Here is a 13,300-nt window from a genome sequence, read left to right on the forward strand (position 1 = left end):
GATTGTTCGCCTGCTACCAGAAGCGGAGGAGGTTCATATATCACCGCTGAACGATAGCGAATCATCCCACGACAAACTGCGTTAAAAACTAATACGTGAAGGAAAAAAAAGAAATAAGTGTGGTGAAGTGGTTCGACTGTACTCAGAAAGATATTGTCAACATTTGTTAGCAGCTTCAGCGTCAAAAGCGTTTAAATCTGCGGGAACATAAAAAAAGTACAATTTTTTCCTCTACTATTCGGGTTCCGTACCGACAAGAGGTGAAAACTGAAAGGTCCAGCTACAGAAAGAGTAACATCACCTGCCCGGCAGTGTTTGAGCGAAAGCTGTGTGAACGCTAAGCAGTTTCGGAGATGAAGAGCATCTTTTTCCTGCTGAGAGTTGCCGTCGCGGTCTGCACCATCAATTACGGTGAGCATCTTATCACCAAAGTTATCCCAAATACGTGCGGTCTGAACACGCGTCAGTGGCAGCCGATGCTCTCTGTCGAGGGGAACACTTATGTTAACGCATCCGCTGGCCTTGAGCCGCCGCGGTGGCAAAGTGGATATGGTGCTCGGCCGCTGACCCGAAAGGCGCGGGTTCGATCCCGGCCGCTGCGGCCGCATTCCGATAGAAGTGAAATGCCAGAGGCCCGTGTACTTTGCGATGACAGCGTTCGTTAAAGAACCCCATGGTGGTCGAAATTATCCAGAGCCCTCCACTACGGGGTCTCACATTCAGTTCCTTTAGGACGTTGAAACCCATAAGCCAAACCAAGCATACTCTGCAGCTTCGGTCTCATTGACCGTCTATAATTATCGTTGTCAAAACTGCCTCTACAGGGCCCTGCGAAGCTTTCTATGTAAACCGCAACGCCGTTACGCACAGCTAAGTCATCGTAAGGTGCAGATGTCAGTAGCACGTACGTGGCGACGCTACTTGCCATCGCATAGCTCAAGGAATGACAGCTTGGAATCTGGTGGCGGCAAATTTTGAGGTTGTGCAGAGCTCGACCACACTCGACGCAGTGCTTACTAAACTCAAGGAATCGGACGCCCGTCTCTCGCAGTGTATAAGTTTTCTGTTATCTAAATCGGATTCAGCAACACAGAAATGTACAAGCGATTGTTGCGCCAACTGGGCTCAGCAAAGTGAAAAATTTATGTCACCCTCTGATAAAATCCACTCCTCGCTCAGGGTGTCATGGGCCAAGAAGTTAAGCGTTAATGGTTAAGCTTACCTGGCGCAATCTTTCTGAACATGATAACACTACTTGAAACTTGGAAAAAACCACCCAGGCGCAAATAAATTTCACAAGGAGAAAAGAGACGAGGAGACAACGGACAGGCGCCATTGCCAAGTTTCAAGATGTGTTTTTTCCACTGATCTCCACTAGGTGGCTGCATGCCGCATTCCCGCTTTCCGAGAAGAGCGCGAGTGAAGCCACCGGAAGTTGGACGGCTTGTCCCGGAAGTCGGGTGTCTGCTGTGTATTTCAATGCAAAAAGTCGCGTCTTCCGCCCTTTCGTTCTCAGTTTTTTGCGTTGTTCTCGTGTAATGTCTGCTGTTATATTGTAACGGAAAATAGGGCGACAGGTCGCTAACCGGCAGAATACAACAAGCAGCCAGCCAGCCAGCGCGAGACACTTCAACGTCTTCGAAGACACTTCAGCGCCACCTGAGAACACCAGGTGGCATTACTCCCCCTCCCAAAAAAAAGAAAAACATAAAAGCGGGTTTGCAGTACGGGCAGTGGAAAGAGAAAAAAAACAGCACAAGCACATAAAAATGTACAAGGGAGGTGGGCGAAGGTGTCCCACGCGAAAACTAGCGGAACACTGAGCCTACTATCCATTACCGCGTAAAGTAGGGTTTCATGCGGACAACGTGCACAACCTCAGAGCGGGGTGGACGACGCTGAGGCTGCACAGTCCCGTCAGGAAGAACTTCGTAGGTCACTTCGGTGACGCGGCGCAAAACTCGGTACGGTCCAAAGTAACGGCACATCAGTTTTTCAGACAAGCCTGGGCGGCGTACCGGGGTCCACACCCAAACTTGGTCACCCGGATGGTATTCGACGTGCCGATGACGGAGGTTGTTGCGGCGCGCATCCGTGCTCTGCTGCCGCTGAATGTGAATACGGGCAAGTTGACGTGCTTCCTCGGCGCGCTGAGCGAACTGCTCGGCGTCTGTCGTGAGTGGGTGGTCATCAGTGCAGCATGGAAGCATTGCATCCAGCATCGTCTGAACGTCACGTCCGTAGACCAGACGAAATGGCGTAAATCGGGTCGTCTCCTGGGTGGCCGTGTTGTAAGCGTAAGTGACGTACGGGAGAATCTCGTCCCAGGTTTTGTGCTGCGAGTCTATGTACATTGCGATCATGTCGGCGATCGTTCTGTTGAGTCTCTCTGTGAGCCCGTTCGTCTGTGGGTGATAGGCAGTGGTTTTGCGATGGTTCGTGTGACTGAGCTCGAACACGTCGCGCATGAGCTGTGCCGTAGACGCCGTACCTCGACCAGTGATTACGTGGGACGGTGCGCCATGACGCAGCACGATTTGGTGCATAAAAAACTGGGCGATCTCAGATGACGTACCGCGCTGCACCGCCTTAGTTTCCGCATACCTTGTTAAATAGTCGGTCGCGACTATGATCCATTTATGACCGGCCGATGACACAGGGAATGGGCCCAGAAGATCGATGCCGACTTGATCAAAAGGCGTCCGAGGCGGTTCAATAGGTTGGAGCAAGCCCGCTGGCTTGAGAGGAGGCGCCTTACGACGTTGGCAATCGCAGCAGCCTCTGACGTAACGCTGGACGGCGTGAGAAAGTTTGGGCCAATAATACGCCTGGCGCACGCGTGCAAGTGTGAGGGCAAAGCCCAAGTGGCCGGAGGTCGGCTCATCGTGACAAGCAAGAACGATATCGGCGCGGAGATCTGCCGGAACGACGAGGAGGTGCGCTCGGTCAACAGTGCTGGAGATTTTCTTAAACAAAATGCCGTTCCGGAGACAGAAGGCCGGCAGGTTTCTGGAAAATTGTCGGGGTACGACAGAAGCTCGGCCTTCCAGATAATCAATGATAGGTCGCAGGTCTGGGTCAGCTCGCTGTCGGGTCATTAGGTCTAAGTCGCTGACAACTCCAATAAAACCACTCTCGTCCTCTATGCTATCATCCGCTAACCCGACGGGTGCGCGAGAGAGTGCGTCAGCGTCTTCGTGCGTCTGGCCAGATTTGTGCACAATGGTGTAGTCGAATTCTTGGAGGCGGAGGCTCCATCGGGCTAGGCGCCCCGATGGGTCGCGAAGATTGGCAAGCCAGCACAACGAATGGTGGTCGGTAACTACTTTGAAGGGGCGGCCGTAGAGGTACGGACGAAATTTCATGGTTGCCCACACAACCGCAAAGCATTCTTTTTCTGTGGTCGAATAGTTTGTTTCAGCGCGAGAAAGCGTGCGGCTTGCATACGCGATGACCCTTTCCACGCCACCTTGGTGTTGGACGAGTACGGCGCCGAGGCCGACGTTGCTCGCGTCGGTGTGGACTTCGGTTTCAGCCTCTTCATCAAAGTGCGCAAGAACAGGGGTTGTTAGCAGTCGTCTGCGCAGCTCGGCAAAAGCCTCCTGCTGCTCGGCAGCCCACACGAACTGTGTATCATTGCGCGTGAGGTGGTACAGGGGTGCGGCAATCTTTGAAAAGTCGGCGATGAAGCGGCGGTAATATGCGCACAGACCCAAAAAACGTTGCACACTTTTCTTTGTTGCAGGAACAGGAAAGTTCGCGACGGCAGCAGTTTTCTCGGGGTCGGGCTTAACGCCATCGGCACTCACGAGGTGACCGAGAAACTTCAACTCTTTGTACCCAAAGTGGCACTTCTCTGGCTTTAGCGTTAAGTCGGCCGATCGGAGGGCATCTAATACTGTCCTCAGGCGTTCAAGGTGTTCGGCAAAAGTTTCGGAAAATACGACGACATCATCGAGATAAACCAAACAAGTTTGCCATTTTAGTCCAGCGAGAACGGTATCCATCATCCGCTGGAAAGTTGCCGGCGCTGAACATAGCCCAAAAGGTAGCACTTTAAATTCGTACAGTCCGTCGGGTGTCACGAACGCCGTTTTTTCGCGGTCCCGCTCGTCGACTTCTATCTGCCAGTACCCACTCTTTAAATCAATGGAGGAGAAGTACTGGGCGCGGCGAAGTCTGTCGAGCGAGTCGTCGATACGAGGCAGCGGGTAGACGTCTTTTTTAGTGATGTTGTTCAGTTTTCGATAATCCACGCAGAAGCGTAGTGTCCCATCCTTTTTCTTCACCAGCACGACAGGTGAAGACCAGGGACTGCTGGAAGGTTGAATGATTCCATCTGAAAGCATCTCCTTCACCTGCGTTTGGATCGCCTCACGCTCCTTCGGTGAGATACGGTACGACTGCTGATGGATGGGGCGGGCATCATCGGGCGTAATGATGCGGTGCTTGAGAAGAGCCGTTTGCCGGACTTTCGACGAAGAAGCGAAACAGGTAGCGTATTCGAGTAGGAGGGCAAGTAGTTCTCGCTGTTGAGTCACGGAAAGGTCCGGGCTGATGTCAAGGGATGGGCGCACAGGTCTAACAGCTTCTAACGCGAAACATTCAGAAACCTCCGCTAAGGGGTCGGCGAATGCGATGGCAGTAGCACGAAAAAGGTGCCGGGGCTCGTTAGAGAAATTAGTCACCAGGAGCTCAGAGCAGCCGTCGCGGAGATGGATGAGACTTCGCGGTGAGCAGATGCCGTGGGTGAGCAAAAGGGACATGTTGCCCTCTGCGACCGCAGTCCCTTCACGTAGTCCGTCGCAGTGAACACTCACAAAAACACTGGCGCGTGGCGGAATCCAAACGCTCTCGGCGGATATTCGAAGGGCGGCGCGGCGTGGACAGTCCTCAGAGTAAACATCAGCTTTCTCGGTAGAAAATGTGACAGTGCGCTTTCGGAGGTCAATAATAGCTCCATACTCTAGGAGAAAATCAACGCCAAGGATACAGTCACGGGAGCAGTAAGGTAGAACTAGGCAGCTGACAACAAATGTGGAGCTGCGAATTTGGACTCTTACTGTGCATAGGCCAAGCGGAGTTACGACATGTCCGCCAATATGAAAGAAACAAGCAAGCTGAACGCGAGAAATGTGAGCATTGTGTGCAGAACCCTGTAATTTCTGCGAAAGCGAAGAAAACAGGCATGCAGGTCTCACCCTGCCTCGGTAAAGGGGTACGTGCATTAAACACTATGTTCTTGCCTCGTTCTTGTCTTCCGAGCGTAAAGGAGAAGTAGTGGAATGACGACGAGGCTAGGTCATCTTAAAACCGAATTTTCGTGCAGCAAAGAAAAGGCACAGCGCGAGAGGAACGACTGGCAACAAAGACGAATGATGCAGTGACGTGAGAAGCGCTGTTAGAAGTCACCAAGCACCAAGCACCACGAATAAAAGCCCATTCAGGGTTAACTTGCTCCAATAAGAAACAATACATGGCACGCTCCGTCGAAAAAGCAGTACCATACCTTTTGGAGGCACTAATGTGAACAAACCGAACACCGTCGACACATCACAAGGTAGTAGCCTAGCCCCCGCTCCGGTTCGGTCTAAACATAATTCGGTAAAATGGTCGCTGCAAAGTAAGCTGAGTGGTGAATGCTTCAACCTATTCTTATATTTATCCCCCACTGATAGCATAACTTGGGCTTGAGCGTGGGAACAAGCATCACAGTAAAGAGCAGAGTTGGCGAACCTAGGTAAACGAGGCGACACCGAGCCGAGTAGACGAGGCTCCATACTTGCTGCGTGTAGCGACGTCCTGTCGTCTGTTAGTGTCGTCCCATTGCAATGCAATGGGCCCTTATTTTTGAAACGTCTTTCCCGAAGACTTCGCTGGTCTCCTCGCTCAGTTGACGGCGCAACAGGCAGGCATTGTGATGTAAAAAGACGAGAACGACGAAAAGACGAAATGCTAAGTGGGAAAACAAAACAGGAACTGAAAAATCCTGCTGAGGTCCGATTTCATGCACTGCCAAAGGCTGACTTCCGGGACAAGGCCACTTACTTCCGGTGGCTTCACTTTCGGGCGCCCGATACGGCATCTAGCTCCCCTAGTGGAGATCAGCGGTTTTTTCCAAGTTTCGAGATGCAAAACCAACTAACCCGTCTATCTAACTTTCTTACTGAGATAATAACACTAGCAATCTTAAACATTTCTGCTAGCCTGTGAAGGCATGAGGAAATATTGCAACAAGCACATGTGGCGATCTAGTGGATCTTGTAGCCCGGAATTTTTTCTAACATGCATGTCGATATACAAAACCTGAATTTTACAAAATGAGATGATTTACTTTCTTGCTGTCATAAAAATCTACATATATATTTTTTCATAGAAATGTATATATGCATTAGAGAAATACGGTCCGTAAAACTTATTGCAGCCTTGTGGAATGAAAATTAAAAGCGCCACATCGTCTTTATAGAAGTCAAGCGGGTCGTTTAGAGAGCGCCTGCAGCCATGAACGTTTCACCGTCTACGCGCGGTCGTTCATGCTTCATCGAAGCGCCTCAGCATTGGAGTCATAACTAACAAGCGCGCCATGCGTCTTGCGCACTTTGACAAGAGAAGAAATTTGCCATTTTTATCACTCTCATACTCCTGTGTGAGTTATAGTAATAAATGATGGTGAATGCTAAATAACGGGTAAGAAACAATGATGAGGTGTTAGTACGTGCGACTGACGATGGTGTTTTTGTTGCTCCGTAACTCTCGCTTAAATTCATGGTCTCTAAACTGAAGTACGTTTTGGCTCGCACGAAATATTTTATAAAAAAATCAAGATTTCCCTAACCTGATCCCTAGCCGCACCACTTTGCCAGGATTGGTAGGAAGGCTCCCCGGGATCTATGAATGGAGAGAATGACCAATTCGACATATACAGGCATTAACACATCGCTATCCGAACAACTGCCATCCGGGAACACTGGATCTGAACACCAGAACCGAAGGAAAAACCGGACTTCTAGAGCACCAAATTCTTATTTGGCCGGACTGCTCAAATAGACCACAATTTTAGCGTCCTCCTCGAGCCAAAAAAAAAATACGTCACAGCCTGTGCTAACACTTCTTTTTGGGCTAGTTGGTGCATCCTTGCATTACACAAAAACTAGCGCCAAACCATGTACACCACAAGAAAAGAACGAGGACGAGACACAAGTGCTACACTGTACACCCTGTACACTCAGCCTGTACACTCATTCGCACGCGCACAAACCAACGTGTGAATACAGCCCGCCTCTCCAGGTTACGGCGAGTCAGCTGCCCGACAATGTGGCCAGAACGAGAAGTGGGAGCAGTGCGTGAGTGGGAGCTGTGCAGAGAAGACGTGCAAGAACCCCATTGAGCGCAGCGACTGCACGATGGACTGCAAGAGCGGCTGCTTCTGCAGCGATGAGTTCTACCGGAACGACCAAGGCAGCTGCGTGACACGGGACCTGTGCCCACCTCAAAAGCGTAGCGCAGGTAAGTCGCCTCGCTTGTCACGAGTGAAATTTGTATCAAGTAGTTTTTTTACGTTTGCACTCCGAGATCATAGTAGATGTCAAACCGTAGATTCCAATTGCAATAAGGCTTTTAAATCGGCGCATTTGCGCCTCATGTGCTTATCAGTCATGGGCTCTTACACACTCGGCAATGGGAGAGTATGACAAGGGATCAGTCGTTGGCTCTTACATACTCGGTCAGTGCGACAGTGTGGACAGGGAACAAAACCTTCCTTGAGATAAGAATAAAAAAAACTTACGTGTAGTTACGAGTAATTTATAAGACGTGATGGTTGGTTTGGTTTACGGGGTTTAACGTCCCAAAGCGACTGAGGCTATGAGAGACGCCGTAGTGAAGGGCTCCGGAAATTTCGACCACCTGGGGTTCTTTAACGTGCACTGACATCGCACAGTACACGGGCCTCTAGAATTTCTCCTCCAAAGAAATTCCAGCCGCCGCGGCCGGGATCGAACCCTCGTCTTTCGGGTCAGCAGCCGAGCACCATAGCCACTGAGCCACCGCGGCGGCATTTATAAGACGTGAGCTGGCAGAATTTGAGTTCTCGTCTGCATATGACAAATACCTCCCAAAAAGAAACAGTGGCAATCACTCATTACTTTCAGGGGCTGCAAGAATTACCCCGTTTTTTTTTTTATTTAGACTTCTGGACATGAGACTCATTACACAGCAGACTTGATTGAACGCAAACAGCGGGCTAAATTAAATACAAAAAGTATATTTTCATTTCAAGTTTGGTAATACGCTGTTTACGTTACAGACAGGTAAGTACGTATTTCACAGTACGTATAGAGCACTTTTTTTTTCAATTCAATTCAATTCAGTTTATTTCTTTCCATGGAAAGACGAGCTGAGGCAAAAGGCTGTGTATATCAGTGTATATCAATAGTGTATATCAATAGTGAAGCATGACTAAATGCATTTCTTCTCGTGGTATGCCATTTTTAGAAGAAATGTGTTTCCGAAAGCAAGTAAAGATCAAAGTCGTGGTAAGCGCAGTGAACACTGCATAAAAGCTTTTTGTCAACATTCCATAATAATTTGATAGCTCGATGAGAAAACGCAAGGGTTAATCGAGCCGTTTTTCACTAAAAAGCAAGATAACTTTAAGAGACACTTCATAGGGGCAGAACTGCCTGATTAATTGCTGGGATATCTGCCACGATAAAGTGGCATTAAATTTAAAATATTACACGCTACAACTGCTTCAGTTTCAAGGTATGACAAATATACGTATACAGAAAGCAAATTACGACGATGAGCTGCATGCTAATGTTGGCCAAACTTACAAACGCAGCTAAGGCGCAGCCTTTCTATTCTAAGTTCGCAACAACTGCTTTCTATAAACCAGAGTACTTAGAGCATTCTTCCTTCTAAAGTGCGATAAAACATCACCCATGTATTGAAGAAATTTGAACAGACATCAGAGCGCGGAGTAAATTTTTGTGCCTAAACAAGCCTCTCATATCAGGAGCCAGTCAGCATATTCAGCTTATTTTCTATCCAATTATTTTCACTGCTGGTAAAACCCAACCAAACTTCCAAGAATGAATGATAAAGCTCGTAAACAGCATAAAACAGCACCTCTGTCACAAAGCGCGTCAATGCAAGCGAACGGTGATCATGTTTCGGCGAAGGACACTGCAACTGCGCTTAACGCTCATCTATCACTCAGGGGAATAACTACTTATAGCACTTGTAGAATGCCCCGAAAACCGCCAACAACCCATTCTGGACACTGTTATGCGGTTCCTCTAAGCGTTTGTGATATTTTCTTCTTCCTCTCTCGTCGCCTTGTCGGGGCTCTTTAATGATGAATGCCTACCAACTTGACCTTCTTGTCACATCGTATCGCTCTGAAAAGCATTTCCTACCTGCGATGACGAAAAAAAAACTGCATACTTATTCTCTTCCTCTGATGAGAGAAGCTGAGCAACCATGCTTATTACAGTGGCTGTTTTGTAACACATTTTTCTTCGGTATCTTACGTCACTCCAAATATAGCAAACGAGACCTCAATCAATTACCATTGTGCTACCGTATCTATGGTAATAGAGATTTAGAAGACTTCTGGAGTGTTTGCATTATGGGAGAAATGCTGCTCCTTATGAACAAACTATTTTAGTGGCTGGCATACAAGATTCTTTTTATGGAATAATATCATTATGGTGCAGCAATTAGTGTTTGGAAATGTACAGCTTCTTCGGTAGCTGATTTGCGTTTGTCTATTCGATGAATGAAACTGCCCTTTCAAGCCATTTTGTTTCATGCTCTGCACCGCTTATAGTTTATGTTGAGTTAATAGTCATCATCTGTTTACAAGCTTCATAAAGCGTCTAATGCACCCTAGTTACGAGAAATGAATCCCGGGAAGTTTCGAGCTGTTTATCTCCGCGAGGACTACTGTGGTTGTTTTATTAGCAGGAGGTAAAGGTAACATCCTTTTCTCGGAGGTCGAGTGCGCGACGTAGCGGCGCAACAGTTTGCGTGTAGCGACGACTGGTCCGGCCACTTCTGGCTGCACGGACCTCGAACTAGCGGTAGTTGCAGGCTTTTCCCTAATACGGTAGTCCCAACCTGGCATTCACGAAAAGGCAGTAGCAGGAATATGGAAAACCTCGATCACTATTTTGCTTGGCCGCATTTGTCCGGCATAATGTAATAAGTAAGAGTGAAATGAACTGCTAGGGAAATCAAACTATAATCAAAACTATCTCGGGGGCTTTCTGAAGCCAGGACGCTATTCCACTCGAAATTGCAAATATGGCGAAGTGGGTAAATAACGTCGGGAAATTGACAATACTGGCTGCTTCTTATACCTCCTTCATGGGCCTTAATGACTTCTGAGTGTTGCCCCATTATATATATCTATATTTTTTTATCGGTACATTACTTCCTTTTTGATCGCCCCTATTATTTGCTTTCTTCGTGTCCAGAACGCCCAGAAAACCCAGACATGCCGCAGTCCTCACGTGAAGAACTTGGCTCCACTTCTAACCCAGAAGGCCATGAAGGAAGTACACCTGCAAGCGACTAGGCAATGCACAGGGAGAAAATGGGCTTAATCTACTGGACAATAAAATCGTAGTCTGCGCTTTGCCAGACTTTGCTTTTTAACGCGCTTGCACGAAGAACATGAACTCATTTTTTGAACAACACCGAGAAATGCCTTAAACATTACTGTTGGTTCCTTCCCAACTCTCAAGCATATTATAACCTGTTATATGCTTGGCTCTATGACTGCAGTGCATGTATTCTGATGTTGTGAAACGATACAGTACAGTGTGATGTAGTAATTTCGCTGCTGGTGACGCCTTGTCTGCTGTATTTTCTTTTTTTGTCCTTTGGTGTTACACAAATTATGTACCCACCTGCGATGGTCTTGTTGTTCAAGACCGCAGTATTTATAAATAAAATAAAAATAAAAAAGCCAAGCTGTAAGACACAAGAACTATACACAAGTTGAAACAAGGTGCCCCTTGCTAGCTCGAGATTGTCTACCTGGGTAACGCCGCGACTACGTAGTCCAGCGGAAAGCGACTTGGAGACGTGTTACTCATACCGTACCCGACTCGTTCGCCAGCTTCGCCCCCCCCCCCCCCCTTTCTTCCTCCCCTGTAGAATTTCTGCGCGAGATCAAAGGCACTCCAGCAGTTGACACTTCCGCAGCGGTCCCCCGTGATAAGCCGCCCGTGTAATCTGCCATGTCAGTCCGCACTTAACAACCCCAAGTGCTCAAACTTAACCGGAGCCCTCCTAATGTGGCGTTCCTCATAGCCGGAGTTGCTCTGGGCCGTTAAGCCACATATGCCAAACTATTCTATTTTCTTTTAATAATGTTGTTTAATCTCGATGAGTGCTGACGACTGCGAAGTTAGAAATTCAAGGCAAACTTCTTTCTGCACGAAAGCTGAACAGTAACTCTAAAATCATTCTGTCTGAGAGCTGACGGCTCCCAAAATACGGGGGCAGCTACGCTGCCTGAGTTACAGTAAGCGCCGGGCTGCACAGTGCATAGGCACATCACCTGCGACTGCCTCAACGATGAGACGTGATGAAAGTTGCAAGACTGTCTGAAAATGGGACTCCAAAAAATGCAATAACCCTACACAATTACTCCATGGCATAGCAAGAAAGCAGCTTTTAAAACGAGCCTCCTGTAACACGGTCTATGTGCTGTCAGTGGTGTTGTAACATCACTTTTCTATCAACTGCGAGTATTTAAAAAAGCTTGTTGGCTTCATTTGCGTTACTACTAAAGCAGTCAGCAAAAACAAAAAAGAGGCACAGGTTAGCAGTGGTTGTCTTCTTTCACGAGCGAAGTACTCAGTCTAAGCCTTTCTAAGCAAGAACCCCAGGGGGATGAAATTTCCGGAGCCCTTCACTATGGCGTCCTTAGCCTGAGTCGATTTTGGACGTTAAATCCCCATAAAACAAACCTTTGCCGTCGTGTGGCGGCGCACGTTCATTTTTATTTAGTGCGCGTAGCAAACACATCATGGTCGATAGTGACAACAAACGCCAAAGCGATCAATGCGGAAACTTTTAAGCAGTAAAACAGCTACGCCAGCAAAAATAGGCAGATCGTAGAAAGCTCCGACAGAAGAGCTGAAGGATAACGCCATGTCTTCTCATCGAAGTCTTCTTCGTCGACGTGGCGTGGAGGCGAAACCGGAGATATGCTCGTAGGCACGGCCAACCTCTATAGAGATCGAGGTCGGAGGCACGAGTCCCACGTGCTCGTGAGGAGCCGTCCTGAGCACGACTGGCCCCTCCTCTTCTGGAGTCGTGTGCCTCCTCACCGAGAGCCTTCTCCCTGCGTGGTTGCAGCGGGGAGAGCACTTTCATCGTACCAGTACCGAAATCCTTCATGACAAAAATGTAACCTTCCGGGGTTTGATTAGTTAAAAACTCAGGTTCGAGCGGATTGTCACGCCCCTTGCGGCATTTAAATAGACAACGCAGGGCAACGAAAAAGGGAATGTCGTGGATAAGGGTGGCACCATAGCTGCCTACCTCTTTGAAAGGTGGCACCACGATCAGCTGTTTTCCAGAAATAGGCAACAGATTTACGACCAAGCTTTTATTCGGAACATTTTAGTGTAAGATGTGTGCCATCGCAGATGTTTTCATGGCCATCTGCCGTCGTGTACATTCCACTCTGTGCCGTAACAACCGATTTGCTTTGTGGAAGGTGAGAGTGCTGGCGTCAGTCAGTGATCACGCGAGCACGTACCCATGCGGAGACTTAATGTGGTCTTCGCGCTAGTGAGTTAGCCAACTTTAAAAGCGTGTTGTGTACCCGGAACCACAGCCCTTCTAGGCATTCTAGGAGCGTTTATTCTACACAAAAACGTTTAAGCAGTGGAAAGCTAAGCCAACTTAAAGCAAAAATTGCTTTAGGCGAGGTGCATTCACACTAACAAAACAGCAGTCAGGATGGTTACCAATGTTTAGTGCGAGATTCATCCACAGCTGTTTGCGGCGATGAAAATATAATGCTTTAACCATAGTTACTTGTCTTTTCTGATTGAACGCCCTTAACGTGCTGTACTGAGACCCTGCAGGGTGGCGCTTTGCAGTGACATCGTAGAGAACATTAGAGCAACTGGGGACAAAGGCTTAAGCGTAGAAACAGGGTACTGTATTCTTAAGAATATAATACCAGAGTGCGTAATAGAACTAGGAGACAAGATGTCTAGAAAGTACTCTGGCAAGCTCTCCCTAGAGACCAAATTTAAAGCTGAAAACTATG

General features: G+C 48.1%; 1 pseudogene; it reads left to right on the forward strand.

Moving 5' to 3' along the window:
* Positions 1-353: 353 nt before the first annotated feature.
* On the forward strand, positions 354-10,582 carry LOC149346888 (ixochymostatin pseudogene; annotated as a pseudogene).
* The last annotated feature ends 2,718 nt before the right edge of the window (positions 10,583-13,300 follow it).

The sequence above is a fragment of the Amblyomma mixtum genome, chromosome 4 (genome assembly GCF_055824585.1).
Source record: "Amblyomma mixtum isolate Tamu chromosome 4, ASM5582458v1, whole genome shotgun sequence".
NCBI classification, from domain to species: Eukaryota; Metazoa; Arthropoda; class Arachnida; order Ixodida; family Ixodidae; genus Amblyomma; species Amblyomma mixtum.